Here is a 15,885-nt window from a genome sequence, read left to right on the forward strand (position 1 = left end):
AGCCAAGGAGCCAGGCCTCTGAAGGAACCAGCCCTATGACACCTCGATCCTGGACTTCCAGCTTCCAGAACCATAAAGTTCTGTTGTTGAGGCTGCAGGTCTGTGGTGCTTAGCTGGGGCAGCTCTAGCCAACTAATGCACTTCCCAAGTCCTCCCGCAACACAGAACCCAAGATCCTTGCCAGCTAAACCCTGGCTCCTGGCGGAGCTCTCACTGTTCCCCACACTCACCTCTGGGATGCCCCTCCTCCCACCACTTGGCAATGACCCACTCATCCAGTTCCCCTGTGCCCTCGAGAACAAGTGGTCTCCCACTGATACCACTCCCGGCAGTGCCTCACCCAGAACCTTCCACCAGCAGCCTTGCGTGTTCCAGCACCACCACTCTCCTGCCCTGCTACCTTGTCTGATTGCTCATGTCTCGGACCCTGTTATATTTCCACAAGTTTGGGGTTTGACTCAGGAACCAGGCAGTACGCTCCTTGGGGTCAGGATCCAGCCTTCCCCCACTCCAGCACTGCTCTGAGGTGGCAGCAAGAAACATCTCTCTGGCAAGTGCACATGTGTGAGATGAACCAGGAGACAGAATAAAAGTGAGCTGTGAGCACTGGAAACAACACAGAAGGGGAAGCTGGGAGCCAGCACAAAGGGGGTGGCCTGCAACTCCCCAAGCGGCCACTATGTGGCGCCGCTGGTCTGGGACAGCCCTGATGACTGGCATTGGGCTGGAAGGGGTAAAGCCCTGAGAGCCTGGCCTGCCAACCTGCAGGCGCCACTGTCCATGACTCATTTAGTGCTTGACTGTCCAAAGTCACTTTCCCTCTGCCGGTAAGCTGTTAGGGGCCAGAAGCCACATGCTCTTGAATTCTAGGCAGGGAAAGATGCTCCGAGCATTCTGGGTGAACCAAGTTTCAGCCTGACAGCAGCTCTGAAGATAATCCGAAGGGCTCTTCGGCTCATGGTGATGGCCAGCCCCCCTGTAACTTGGAACAGTCGAGTCACAGGCATGTGGGGGTGGGAGAGCTGCGACAGGCCCGGGCTGGGAGGCCAGGAAGGGCCCAGAAGACAGGCCCATGGCTGAGAGAAAGTGGATGTGGGAACCGGTCTCTGATCTGGAGCTGAGCCTGGGCCTGCAGAGGGCATCCCTGTCCTTGGCACAACTTCCTGCTGTCACTGCCCAGAGCACAGTGTCCTGTCCACTATCTGAGCAACCGTTTGCCCTTCCCCAGGCAGCACTCCGTCCTCACCTCCCCACTCTCCTGGGCGAGTCCTCTCCTAGGACGTCCTCACTGCCCATGTCTCCAACCACCTGCCACCCCTCCATCAGCTAAGTCAGAATCTGTTCTTCCTTGTTGCCGATTCCCGCCAGTTATGCCTACGAATGGTCCCTTGAGCTGTCCTCTCTGTCCCTGAACACCTACTTCCCCAGTTCATTCTGCATTGTTTATGGCAGGTGACTCACCTCTCCCTGTACCCTGAGGGCCCCTTGGATTTGTTGGGGGGATTTGAGTTGCACTTCAAAAGGGTGGAAACAATTGGACGGCAGTGACATCATCGTGCGTATCTTCACACCATTCATAGCCTCGGATGAGATGAAGCCGAAATAATATGTTTGGTTTGGTTTGGTTTAAGACCGTTGCAGCCCTCGAAGCCGGCATGCCCTGAGGATGTGGGGACTGGGGAGCCTGACTCATGGAAACCACCTGGAAATCTGCCGGGACTCCGGGTCAGTCCCAGGAGAAGCGGTTCCTCATCCTCCTAGACGGTCCCTCGTAGCCTATGGGTATACGCACTAGTGGGCCAAGTGCCTGGGTTCCAATCCTAGGGCCCCTGGCTCACCCTGAGCTGCTTCTCCGTGCCTCAGTTTCCACATCTGCAAGATGGGGATAACAGCGGTAGCTACCACACCAAGGACCACTGGGAGGACTAACTAAGACACCGTGAGTTACCGTGCCGGGACCACAGGTAGTAAGCAATAAGCAGCAGGAGACATGGCTTCACTGCTGTTACCAGTCACAGCTGGGACTGCTCTCCTTCCTCCCCGGGGTCCAGCCAACACCCCAGGGTCCAGGCCGAACCTACGACAGAGCTGAGGGCTCCTCAGGAGCTAGGACTGTCTCAGGACTACTAGGCACAGGGCAGGGGTGCCCTCTTCCAGCACCTGCTGTGGGACAAGAGAGGAAAGAGGACCCTGCTCACATTGCCCAGGCACCGAGGAGCTCAGATGGAGCCAGAGGGCAATCGAGGCTGACAGGGAGAGCGGCCCACAAGGAACCGCGTCCCTGAAAGGCAGGCAGGACTGGGTGCCGCTCATCAGTCCAGTTTATCCAGAGCAGCTGAGGGAAGGAAGGGCGTGACACCTCAAAGGGCCTGTGAGGACAGTGGGTGTGAGGGAAGGCCCGCCAGGGCTCCTTCTGCCCAGGTCACCGACCACACAGACCAGGCAGGGGCCGGGAGGCCAACGGGCACAGGGTCGGGCCCGGACGGCATTCCTCCCCAGGACGCCCGAGGGGAGCAGCACGGGAAGTGAGGGGAGAAGTGGCACCTCCTGAGAAGGGGGGGGGGCTTGTGCTGTCTCCTTCCTGCTCACACAGAGCAGAGGGGAAAGCTGGGGTGAGGGAGGCCCAGCAGGAGTGACGGGTGGAAGCTTTGCCTATACCTCCCACCACACCCACCCCTGAGCTCTGGACAAAACAGATTTCGCTCAGTCTCTCACACAAGCTCCCACCTCTGGGCTCACGCCCCAGCATGTGCCTCCCAATCCTGGTACCCAGTCACCCCTGACAGGCCTGGGGGACCGCCTTGCTCACCTCAGTACACGTGGGGCCTGTCCTAGAGCCGAGAACGCTGCAGGCCTGCCCTGGCTATGCTCTGCGGAAAGCTGCGCGGGCCTGCATCGCGGCTCCTTCCACCGAGAGGTGGACCCAGGCAGGCGCACACAGCCCAGTGCCAGGTCTCAACTCACGGGATTCTCCTAGCAGCACTATGCACAGATCACGACCGTCACCTCCATCGTGCATGGAAGGACACTGAGGCCCCGGGAGGGTACATTCTGTCCTCAGGGCCGAAAGCCAGTATGTGGCACAGCCAGCTTCCACGCAGGCAGCCTGGCTCCACGGCCATGCCTTCAGCGCGGCAGCCTAAGTGGAACCTCACTGCCCTCCTCTCCTCAGTCCCACTAAAGGTCTCTGGGCCTAGAGGGAGTTAGAGAGGCGTCAAGCTGGTTACGTGTCCCCAACACTGTGTGACTGGATATCCCAGGCTGCCTGAGTATGTGCGGCCTTGAGGAAGTTCCTCACCCCTCCGTGCCTTGGTTTCCCGGTCTGTAAAATGGGGGTAAGAACAGTCCTCAGTCCTGTCCGTGGCCTGCTGCCAGGACCAAACGAACTGACCTACAGACACTTCAAACAGAAACTGGCACATGGTAGGTACGAAGTGACAGATCCCGCCATCCCTCCACCTTGAGTACTGGTGCGGTTACTCGAAGGGCTGCCATTTTAAAAAGTCTAAGATCACCTCAGTGAGCCCAGCACTGCTCTGCATGGCCCGACAAGGCCCCTGGGGAGAGGGAAAAACAGGGAGTGGACGTGGAAGAACATCGTGCCTGCGTTTTCCTGCCTGGAGACAGTGCCGTTGACGCTGAGCGTTAAGGGAGACGGCCTCGTCCATCCGTCCACCGAGACAGAACTGGGACTCTTAAAGCGGACCGGCAGCCTATGCGGGCCATCTCCCAGAGGGCCACCACTCTCCCCTCGGCAGAGCGCTCGGCTGCGAGCAGCATCCTCAGGCTCAGAAGACAAGGTCAGATGTGAGCTGTCAGTCCCCAGCAGGATCAGAAAAACAGCGACGTCAGCAACGGGCCGAGAGAACATGAGACAGACGAAACGTTCACAGGCCTGACAGTGTTCTCAGCCACGGCCAGAGCTTTCTGAGGCAGCGGAGTGAAAACTCCCTGGCAGTCTTCTCCAAAGGCGGCCTCGCTGACGTGGGTCCTTGACTTGACTGTCGTTTGGAGCCAGTGGGTGGAGGGCACTCTTCACCAGCGGCTGCAGCCCCTACCCTGCTTCCTGGAGGCTCTGAGGGCCCCAAAGGCCTTGCCGCAGCTGCTACCTCCCTGCCCACAGCTTGAGCCTCAGGCTCTCTGGCTACAGGTGAGTTATCGGGGTGGTGGTGGGAGGAGGGGGCAGACACTGGAAGATGTGGAATCAGCCCGAAACTGAGGGAGGGGGGTTGCTTGTGGGCAGGGACAGAGAGAAAGAAATGCCACAGCTCGGACATCTCCCTGTCTGACACCGCCCTGGTCAGCTGGATGAGCAGTTTCCTCCCATCTGACTTAGCTAATGACCTGCTTCATCTCCAGGGCCCAGAGTGCTGTTTGCACTGGGACGTTCACAAAGCCCCGGAACAGAGGAGCCAGACACGGGCCCAGGCAGAGACACGGACATTCCTGAGCCCTATTCCAGCTGATGGAAACGGCTGCTGGCAAAATGTGGATTAACTCCATGGCAGCTGTTTCCAGTGATTTATGGCCCCTTCCGGACCGAGGCAGACACTCGCTGCCCCCACTCAGCTCCAGCTCCCAAAATGCAGCAGCCTTTTTTTGTTTTCAAGACGTTTCAAAAATAATGTTTAAAGTGCTCTCTCTGGCAGCTCATATTCTAAAAGCAGAACAGAAAATGTTAGCTTGGCCCCAGTGCAAAGATGAAGCTTGCATCGATGAAACAGTCTATATTTTAAACAAGGAGACAACTTCCTTAATCCAGAAAGGATGGCAACCAATCAAGAAGAAGACCACCAACCCAACAGAGAAGTGGGCAAATGAAGAGACTCACACATAAGAAGAAATGCAAAGGGCCAATAAGCGTATAAAGAGATGCTCTATCAGGGATGCCTGGGTGGCTCGGTCAGTTAAGCGTCCGACTTCGGCTCAGGTCATGATCTCACGGTTCGTGAGTTCGAGCCCCGCGTTGGGCTCTGTGCTGACAGCTTAAAGCCTGGAGCCTGCTTCAGATTCTGTGTTTCCGTCTCTCTCTGCCCCTTCCTCTCTCTCTCTCTCTCTCTCTCTCAAAAATAAATTAACATTAAAAAAAAAAGAGAGATGCTCTATCTTGTCAATGACGGAAGAAATGCCAATTAAGATAGGTATCATTTCCCTGGATGATGGGCACAGGAGAGTGACATTTACTCAAACTTTTTGAAGAACAATCCAGCGGTACCTGCCAATGTGAGAGCAATGTTTACAAAAATCTCTCTCTGAGGAATTCTACTTCTAGGAATTAATGTTAGAGAAATATGCAAAAAGCTATGTTTACTACAGCCCGGTTGAATAAAAAAAAAAATTAAACTGGAATGTCCTTATGAGCTCAATATAATCAAGCAAATTATGATTCTATCAATCATGTGCTGAAATATTATGTTGCCACCAAAAATGAGCCAAGCAGACCTATCTCCCTCATCTTTCATGGGCCATGGAAAGAAGCCAAGATACATACTAAGTAGGGAAAAAAACAGGTTTTATGAGAACACGTGTAGTATGATTCTGCTTCTTTTCTTTTTTAAAGTACATACATATATTTGTACGTGTATGAGAAGGGTCTAGAAGGATGGATTCCACACCGTTAAAAGCAGCTGCCTCTGGGAAGTGAGTCACCAACAACCAGGGCCCTGCCTGTTGATATGAAGGGAATTCAAGGTCAGGTTTGTGCAGAGTTGGAGGTGAGCAGCACCCAGTCTGGGGATTCTTAAAGTGTGGTGGGCGGAGCAAGCCTTTCACCAGAAGCCCTACAGAGAGGAGCAGGAGGGCCTACAACTGACTGGGGGGGGGGGGGGGGGGGGGGAAGCCGAATACTGCCATATTCCATTGATTCTAAGACATGTGTTTTTTCTTTTTTCTTTTTCTTAAATTTTTTCAAGTGTTTATCCATTTTGAGAGAGGAGGAGAGCGAACAGGGGAGGGGCAGAGAGAGAGAGAGAGAGAGAGAGAGAGAGAGGGAATCCCAAGCAGGCCCCACACCAGCAGTGCAGAGCCAACGCAGGGCTTGAACCCACAAACCATGAGATCATGACCTTAGCTGAAATCAAGAGGCAGACACTTAATTGACTGAGCCACCCAGACGCCCCTAAGACATATGTTTTTTCATTTTCCATCTCTGAGGTTGAGATGTGTCTCATCATTGATGCTGTATCACAATTTAATTAGCACTTGCCCCCTATTTGTGGGATATAAACTACCACTATATCTTACCATCAGTGGTAAAATTCATCACACCACCCTCCAGAAGACTCGAGAGTTAAAGTGACATATTAAAGGCTCTGAGAAGTCCTGTGGCAAAGAACTTTCTCCAATGCAATCCCCTTTCTTCTTCCTTAATTCTCATCTTCACCTTTCTCTTTACTTACAAATGAGAATATGCTAGGGCTCCACAAAGTGTCCTCTTATGGATGTCTGCAAAAGCCCTGGTTTGAAGAGGGGCATGCTTATTTTTAAAAATTCGATATAATGACCATTTGGCAAGTACCACAGTAGCAACACTGTCATCAAGAACCATCAATGGTTCTAAAATAGCAGGCAAAAGTATGAGGAGAAACAGGGTGTCTGCAAAGGTTATAAGATAACTGCTAATTACAGAGAAAAACAGAAATGAACAGTAGAGAAACGTGACACACAGCACTCCGACCAAATGATCAGTTAACCAGATAGAACACACAGCAACGTCATGCCCTCCTGATAGACAGGATGTGCAAAGGAGGGCACAGCATTGCTGGTGTGGCGTTCCTGCCCCAAACGCAGAATGTCAACCGAATCCCGTCAACACTGGAAAACATCTGATAGACCCAAAGTGAGGCTGGCAAAATAAATGGGCAGGGCGCTTCCAACCTGCCCGGGTCACGGAAGACCAACAGCCTGAAGCCCTGCGCCAGATGGGAGGAGACCACAGACAAGAACGACCAGGAGAAGGGCAGCGGTGAGGAAGCTGGTGAAACTGTTAATCAATGGCATTGCTACTGAGGTGAATTCCCAGGCTTAGAGAACTGTATCACAGTCACATGGATGTTGACACAAGCCACAGCTGTGGAAGGGCATAAGGAAACTTAGTGTAGCATTTTTCGCAACTTTTTTGGTAAATCTAAAATTACTTAAAAATAAAAAAAAATTACACTAAAAACTGTATAATGTGAACTTAACCATAGAACTATAATAACTGATAAAAAAAAAAAGGCAATGGAAACAGGACAAAAGCCTTGAGTGTGCTACATGAGGGGGTCACCCTGAAAATTCTTGTTTGGGGGAAATAAACCCAGGCGATGCATTGACAAACATGGGGCTGGGTGTTCGGGGATGATGGAAGCAGAGGGGAGCACTGCCCTGGAGGGGAGCACTGCCCTGGAGGGGCCTGGTCTCGTGGGGGTCGGAAGGCCCACAGTCCAGCTCACCAGCACAAATCTAGTGCTAAACAGAAGAGAAAGAACTCAAGATTGGCAGGGTCACAACGCACATGGTGTGGTCTGAAACCACAATGCAGTGTCACCCAGAATTACGGTCTATTGAGTAAGCCTTCAATGCATAATCATGTTTCATTCTCACAACCACCCTATGAGGAAGGTGCTACTATGATTATCCCCATTTTACAGATAGGAAAACGCGGGCTCGGGACAGTTAAATAACTTGCCTAAATGCACACAGCTAATGTAAAGACAGCATCCGAACCCAGGCAGTCTGACTCGTGATGCTTCTGAGGAGATTGCTACAGAGGTGTGGGGCCCATGGAAAGAGTACCGAGTGGTGCTGGCTCAGTCCTACAACTTCTCTGGGCCCCTTTCCTCATCTTAAAGATATAGAGAAGAGCAGCTTTGGAGGCACTGAGAGCTCAAGATCTCTTTCAGCTGGAAAGATACAAAGTGGGCCTTAAATTCACACTAAAGTGCAAATGACTAATATCTGATACTTTCGGATCAACGTGACCAACAAGTATGTTTTGAGTATCCGTCTGCCCTACTATGTCTCAGGGAAAAGACGTTGAGATTTCTTATTGTGGGTGCTGGGAGACTCTGAGTGTGATGGGGGATGTGGGGCAGGTTCCTGGGAGTCTCAAGTCTGCAGGGGTTGGTCATCACAACAAGGGGAAAGAAACTCCAGAAAAGGGAGCCAGGGTCTCAAAAACAAACAGCATCTGGCTCACCAACTGGCCCTGGGGGGAAGCCCTGCATATTCAGGGAAGAAAGGACCGGCCTGGAGGAGCCATCAGAGCCTGGTGGGGTCAGTCAGGAGGGGTGGAGGGGTGTGTCTCGGGGTCAGGAGGAGACAGTGGGGTCTGTGTGCCAGCACACGAGCGAGAAGCCTGGTATCTCATCCAGAGATACTGGGCTAGACGGAGCTGGAGGGAGGCACCCGTGGGGGAAGGGGCTGCCCCTGCCTGGCTGCTATAGTCCCAAAGGCTTGGAAGGTCCAGTGAGAAGCTCTGAGGGCACAAACAGGAAAGTTCTTTCCAAGAATGGACCTGAGTCTCCTTGGGAGGCTGCAAACCAGCCACCATGAAAGCCCGCTTCACTCCCGGAATCTCTCCTTGGAACCTCCAGTCCTGTGTCCTAGACTGTGGCAGAGGAAGTGAGGAATTTGGCAGAGGACTGCCAAAGAGAGAAGGTCAGCGCCAGCATGGAGGGGGCAGGCACCCCTATCAGGCCGCCATGGCAGCAGGAAGGCAAGGTGGGGAGCTGGGTGCTGGTCTGCTGTCATTCGGTCAGACCATACCAGCTCTGGGACTCTGGCTTCCGGTATAACTGCAGAAAACAAGAAGTGAGGGGACACCTGCACCCTCCCCACGTCCCTGACCCGGTAAGACCAGCCCCTGGGCCCCGGCACTAGGAGGCCTGGACCTTGAGAGCTTTGAGGCAGAAGCTGAGTCTGTTTCCCCAGGGAACAGGGGCCGCTGCCCTCCGAGCACAGCCCTCAGCCTTCTGGAACACAGAATGTGTCGAGATGGAGGCTGCTGAAGAGCAGGCTGGGGTCTGTGCATTCCCCAAGGTACCTGTCATCTCCCCGCTGCAGGTAGGCCCGGGTGGGGAGACACAAAGGAAACAGCTCTCGGGCGGGAGGAGAATGAGCAGGCCTAGGCCTGTGGGGGGCAGGCGGGGACAAGCAGTGAGCAGACGTGAGCCAGTGGGAAGTCCTCCCGTGCTCTGGGCTCTGCGGTCTCCACTGTGAGCCCGTCTGGCAGGGCCAACACCCTCAGGATTCCTGCGGGTGATACAGGGCCTCACTTCAGAAGGGGACCTCTGAGGGGTGAGGATGAGCCGGCAGGCAGGTGGGTGGAGCAGAGAGAGACACAGAGTCCCTGCAGGGCCGGATGCCCGGACAGCAGCAGAGGTGAACCCTGGCCCCAGGCCCGCACGGCAGGTGTGGCCTCTGACCCAGAGCCAAGGACAGGAGCAGACCCCACCCAGGGCGAGCAGAGGGCACGGAGATGGGTGGGGTTCAGAGAATCAGCTGCAAAATGCATCTGGTGTAGGAAGGAAGCTCGGTTTTGGAGTCGGCACAGGGCTCGACGTGAAGACTTCTGAAACCCACCCCTCTCTCAGCCTCCACTTTCTCATTGCTGAGAGGATTCACCACGAGGAGAGGAGGAGCTGCCCGCCCAGGGCCAGGCATGGTCCTCAGTACTATCCTCAGCATCTACCTCCTCTTGGCAGGTGACAAAGGGAGGCTCACCAGGGCACCGCCAAAATGCCACTAGGTTCAGGCCCAGGCCCCACCTAATGCTGGGAAGCTGCCTACCTCGGCCGGGCCCACAGATGGTGCTCTACCCACCATCCTGCTCTGGCGACCCTCTGCCTCGATCTGAACACGGGGTCTCTACCTGGGTCACGGGAAGCAGACGACATGAAAAATGAGGACAGTGTTTCTCCCACATGCCCCCAAGTCCAGGAGGGAAACCAGGAGCCAAGCACCCACCCAAAGCCCCCACCCCCACCCAAGCTTGTAGAGGCTGTGCCATTTGCACAGCCACCTGCTCCAGGAGTTTGCCCGGGCCCGGCCTGTCCCCTTGGCCTCAGCGCTGTGGGTCAGGCTGGCTGACACTCAAGGGAGACACAGGCAGGCAGGCACCGTAAGGCCTCCTGTGAAGCCCACTCAATACGTATGGAGTGTTTATTTGGCAGGCTGTTTCAAAACTCCAGCCTCCTGCACAAAATCAGGCTGGAAGCTGGCTGACTCGGGACTGACAGTCCTTGGGGTGCGCTCACTCCTGTCCTCCTTGTCCTCGACTCCAGGCCCCGCCACCCACTACCAGTTTCTGCCACATGCCTCCCGCCTAGAACCTGGGCGCCTAGCAGGACCAAGGAGAGGGAGCCGACAGCATGGGACACCCAACTCTGGGCCATCCGCACTCGCTGCAACGAACAGGGCCCGACCCGCTGCACACTGGCCCCCAGGGAGGTGAAGGCAAGCCCTCGGTACAGATGAGCAAACGACTCAGAGGGAACCAGTGACTGCGCAGGCCCAACGAGGGGAGCTGAGCCCAGTCTGTCGGGACCAAAGCCTGTTCTTTTCCACCACCGTATGTGGCTGCTCTCAAACCGAACAGACAGGACTCCTGTTTCCTCCGGAACTCTGGGGCACAGAGCCTCAGTGACCGTTTCAAGCAGAGCTGCTCATTTCTCGGTGGAGTGGGCCCCAGGGACCTTCTGGGGTCGGTGTCACCTCCTGAACAGCAGAGGGCACCCAAGAGTGCCACCAGCTGGCAGTCCCAGCAGAGCCCCTCTCTGTGTCCATCCAGGCCTCTGCCTCAGTCAGTCCGTGTCAGGGACGGGGTGTCGGTCCGTGTCGGGGATGGCGCGGGAGGAGCAAGCAGTACACCCAGGGTTTCAGGGACCAGCAGCTGAGAGCACAGACGGATGGCACTCGGTTCAGATCCCAGCTCTGCCCCGCAAAGTAGTTCTGTGGCCTGAACTGACAAGCCCATGCACTTCAGTGTCGAACCTTTCTCATAGGGTCACTGCGAGGGTTAAATTAGCTAAAGTGCTTCGAACAGTGCCTGGTCTGCAGGAAGGGCTGCCTCAGTGCCCACCCAAGCCCCGACAGAGGAAGCTCAGAGAGGAAAGCGACCTGCTCAGGTCACAAGGCAGGGAGCACAGGCAGATCGGAGCCCGAAGCCTTGACCCCAAGCCCCTTCCCTGGCCTCTTCTTTCACACCCACAGGCCTGTGCGCCCCCCAGCTCCACCACACCCCTCCCCCGCTGACCACCCTCACCCAACCGAGGCTCTGTGGGGAATTATTCCTCCAGGCTCTGAGGAATGTTCCTTTCTCTTCACTTGCCATCTAGATGACTCCATTTTCAATCCAGCTTCCCAATGGACTCCAAGAGGAGCCCTGATTAATTTCCCATAAAACCACAGGCAGAATTGCTCCATCCATGGTGTGCACCTCCCTCTCCAGGGAGGCCTGGAGTCCTGATGGCCATCTGTCACCTCCAGAGCACGTCACCCATCACCCACAGCTGTCATCAGCTCTGAAGGGTCTCCTGAGCCCTCTGTCCCGATACCCTCCATCAGCCACTGCCCCCACCCCACCCCACCCCTGACTCCCGGGGTCAAGAAGACAAGCCTGTGTCATCCAATCACAGCCCAGCTTGCTCTCGTATCGCGTTGGCCAGTTCAGGAGCCAGCCAGAGCCTTGCCCAGAATTGCTCAGCTGGGGTGGCAGAGCCAGGCCTGGGCCTCGGGGTTTCCATCTCAAAATCTTGGCCCTGGGCGGCAAAGCAGGTGGCAGGGAGAGAAAAGGCCTGCAGACACGTGCTGGGCAATCACAACTTACTGCCCCAGCCTCCCTCCCCTCACTCCCTCCCCGTCCCCAAGCCTGCACCAGGCAATGTTTCATTTCTGGGAGGTTCCTGCACTTGGTTTGAATTGGATCCAGGTTAGTGCCATCTGTTGCCTCTGGCTAAGGGGTGTGGGTGTGACCCTGCCCAGAAACAGTCATCTATTAGAGAAACCTGTGGCCCACACGCTCTGGGGTGGCTCACTCTGCAAGCCTAGTGACCTGACACTGCTTTGAGCTGCTGTGTGGACGGAGCTTACTGCTAAGGTCACAGGCTGAGGCCATAGCCTCTGGCTACCTAGAGGAGAAATTGTCATTCCAAGAATCATTCACCCATGGATTCCCCATGTAGCAACCCACTTCCCGGAAGGAAGGAAGGAAGGAAGGAAGGAAGGAAGGAAGGAAGGAAGGGGTCTCAGATGGACTAATTGTCCCTCAAATCTGTTCTCCCCCTTCTTCCACAGTGACAAAGCTTGCACATTGTAGCTGGGCACATGGCTGCCCAGAACAGAAAGCACATTCCCCGACTCCCTTGCAGCTCAGTTTGGGACTCAGTCCTGGCCATGGACAGAGCATCGTGGTATGGCTTCCAGGGCCTTTCCTTAAAGATAACTAAGGCTGTTTCCCCTTGCTTCCTTTTCCTTAGCGCCTCCCCACCCCTTTGTCTAGATCTCAGATGTGACGGCTGGACCACTGTGGACCAGGAGGCCCACATCACAGAACCATCAGCTGGAAGAAGTCTGGGTTCTCCCTCTGGGCTTTTCCATGACACGGAAACCAAGTCCCATCTGATTTAAGCCACCGTTACTTCCGGTCTCTGTTGCTACGGCAACCCTAGCACTAACCAAATGGCCTCCCCTCCAGGCTCTGGATTAGAAGAGGGTGAGGTCTGGGAGCATGGAACCGAGATGCCACCCAGGTAGTCTGACGGGGAGCCAGGGGCTCCAGACAGCAGGCCTCCCCTGTCTGCACAGCTGACGCTGAACGTTGACACAGAAGGCCTGCCTGGGCGTGGACCCCTCCACCCCCACCCCCCTGTGCCACACCCACCCTCACTGAGCGGGCAGCCCTGGTCACGTCCCCTCAGCAGCCTCCCCGGGTCTGTCCCTGCAGCAGCCCAGGCTCTCCGAGGCAGAGAGAGCCACCTCAGCTGAAGGACAGGACACCTCAAGGAGGTCTCCACCCAGCCCCTTCTTCCCACGAAGAAAGTGTCACTTGGACTGCTTAAATTGCCTGAGGAGCTTACAGGGTAATCACGGCCATTTACAGTACGCTTAACAGGCTGCCTCCAGGAATAGCAGGAGTGGGGCGGAGGAGTGCTGGGGATGTGCCTCCCAGAGAAGGTTCTCTGCATCTGCAGGGAGGAGGAGCCCCCGCTCCGGGAGGATGGAAGGTGGGAGCCCGCAGTGCTTCCACGAGAACAGCCGTGGGGGGATGGGGGCAGGAAAAGGCTCCAGGAAATCCCAGCTTCTGCCCACCCTCCTGGAAGAATGCCAGCCCGGCTCAGTGTGCACGATAAGGAAAATCCAGGGCGCAGCGGTCATGGCCCACCCACAAAACAATTCCTGCTGGCCTAGGACCAAGCCTGCCTGGAGGGTTTGGTCAACACGTTCTTGCTGGCCATGGAGGGGGCTTCCCCACCCCCCAACCCTGCAGGCAGCTCCCGAGCTGATGACACCTGAGTTTGAGGTTTCTCGGACCCGGCAGCATGGGGTCTGATTCCCTCCCCACTGGGGGTCGGTCACCGGGGCCTCGCACCTGTGGCTCGGTGTGGGGCACCCTTACAACAGCATATAGGTAATGCCCATTAGAACCTGTCCCCAGGCCACACCTACACTGATCGCAGGTGTATTCGAACCCTTCACTCACCAGCTCACACCCTTTCACTGGCTGCTCATGAGCGAGGTCCCCAACTGCACAAGGCATTCCAAGTCCCCCACACCGACCCAGCGGTCTGCAGGTCACACACAAGCCCCCCACGCTGCGGCCCTCTCCCACTCTGCTCACACGACCGCCTGACCTGGGAGGCCCAGGCTGTCCCCCTCAGTCTCGCCCACCAGGGACAGCCCTGATTCTTGTGCACACTCACAGTCCAGGCCCAGGCTCACCCTTGACCCCAGCCCTGATTCTCTAGGCATGAACACTGAGAGAGACTCCAAGATCCAGTCCAGACACTCCAGCCCCTGCTAGGGTAACGGGAGCTGTGCCAACAGCTGCCATTCCCGGTGACACCATGAGCCAGGACCCATGCTCATCAGATGTCATCCCAATTAGCTCAACCCCAGACCCTGTGGATAAACCACTTATTACCAACATCTTACAGAAAACAAGCAGAGCTAGGTCAAGGGACTTGGTCAAGGCCACATGGCAACAAGAGCCCAGATTCAGATACAACCTCTGTCTGTCCCCCCACCCCCAAAGCCTGTGTTCTTTGCTCTGAAAAAGCCGTCTCAGTGGTGACCTCCCTGACCCCATTAGAACACCTCACTCTTCTCATGGACTTGACACAAGACATGGCTGCTGACCTCAACTCCTCCCGCCAATTGGGCCTTCTCATCAGGACTGGAGTCATCTCCTGTCCCTTCACACCGTTGATATCCAATGCCCACAACTCCTGAGAAGAGGAGGATTTCCAGAAGCAAAGTTTAGCCACAATGTCCCTATGGATCTTCCTTCTCATTGGAGGGTTCTAGTGGGACCCAGGGAAACGATGCAAAGGGAAGGGAAATTGACATCATCACTGGCCATTCCAGGCCCAAGGGAAAACGGATGCTGGCATGCTGAGAGAGCCTGGCATTTGGGGGCCACCCAGGAAGCCCATGCTCTATGCCACCTGCTAAATGCCAGACACCCAGGGAAACAGGCCTCGAGACCCCCTCCAGGACAGCCACATCCAACACCCAGCTCTTCCACAGGGCACGTTCCAACTCTCCTGGCCAAGGTCCATGACTGCTCCATACAAGGTGCTTGTTAGATCCAGGGCCCTCTGGCCATGAACATGTAAGTTAAGCTTAAGGGCTAGGAGCTAGGAGCCCGGGTTGGAGAGACCGGACTGGATGCTGGCTCTGCGACCCACAGGCTGTGTGATGTCAGTCCATCTGCTAAGCTCTCAGTCTCCACTACTGTCTGCAAAGCAGAATGACCAAGGCCACCTTCATGAGCACTGGAAGAAGGAATGTAAGAAGGCATAACCTTGCAGACGGGCTGCCTCTGGTCCGGCAAAGCCAAAGTCCCCACCGGTTCCACCATCACACAAAACAACAACGGACCAAGTCACTAGGGTTCCGGGTTCAAGGCAGCCCGGACAGGCCACACTCATGATCTGGATGGCAGGAACGGGGGCTATACGATGAATCTTCATACAGGCCCAGGACACAGGCAAAGCACTTTTCCTTAAAATTAAACCAGAACTCTCAGCAGGGAATGCTGGGACCAGGCAAAGAGAACTAAGTCACTGTTAACACGAATCTTTCCAAAAAAGCCCTTCTCACATAAATAAACACCTCAGGAAGGCAGTCCCACTTCTCTGGGGCTGCCCAGCCCAGGGAGGTGGGGAGAATGAGTCCTCAAGGACAAGAGGATGTGGCTGGCAGGAAAAGCTCCCGCAGCTAAGTGGGAGGCGCCTGCCCTCCAGAACAGAGCGTACCCCACGAGGTCCAGCTGCCACATTACACATCTCCATGTGTTTGATTAAAGGCCCTTCAATTTCTGTTTGTCTCCTTTGCCCGGTTACATAACTCCCCTTCCCCGCCCGCCGCTCAGCTATTCTACACACACTCCTGCTCTCTAACCACTGTGTTATCGGGACACTTCATCGCCACTCTGTGGGTTTAAGACAACAAAACAAAACCGTCTTGAAGTGGTTGCAGCCACTCTCTCTCCCAGTGAGCACCCTGGGGCTTTTCCTTCCTAACTCTGCTGGTCACAGGAGAGAAAAGGGCCCTCCCAAGAATGTGTGCCCCCACGGAATTCAACTGCTACCTGTCCCAAAGGGCCTAAAAAGATCAGACACTCCCCTGCCCGCCTCCCACCCCATGCAGTGGCCTCCCTGTGACTGCCACCGGCCACAGGCA

The 15,885-nt window shown here is 55.6% G+C and overlaps 1 protein-coding gene across 4 annotated transcripts in view; it reads right to left on the minus strand.

Moving 5' to 3' along the window:
* The window catches only part of ITPK1 (inositol-tetrakisphosphate 1-kinase), a 179,845-nt gene that overhangs the window by 33,279 nt on the left and 130,681 nt on the right, over positions 1-15,885 (minus strand). The window lies entirely within an intron of this gene.

The sequence above is a fragment of the Neofelis nebulosa genome, chromosome 7, assembly GCF_028018385.1.
Source record: "Neofelis nebulosa isolate mNeoNeb1 chromosome 7, mNeoNeb1.pri, whole genome shotgun sequence".
Taxonomy (NCBI): Eukaryota; Metazoa; Chordata; class Mammalia; order Carnivora; family Felidae; genus Neofelis; species Neofelis nebulosa.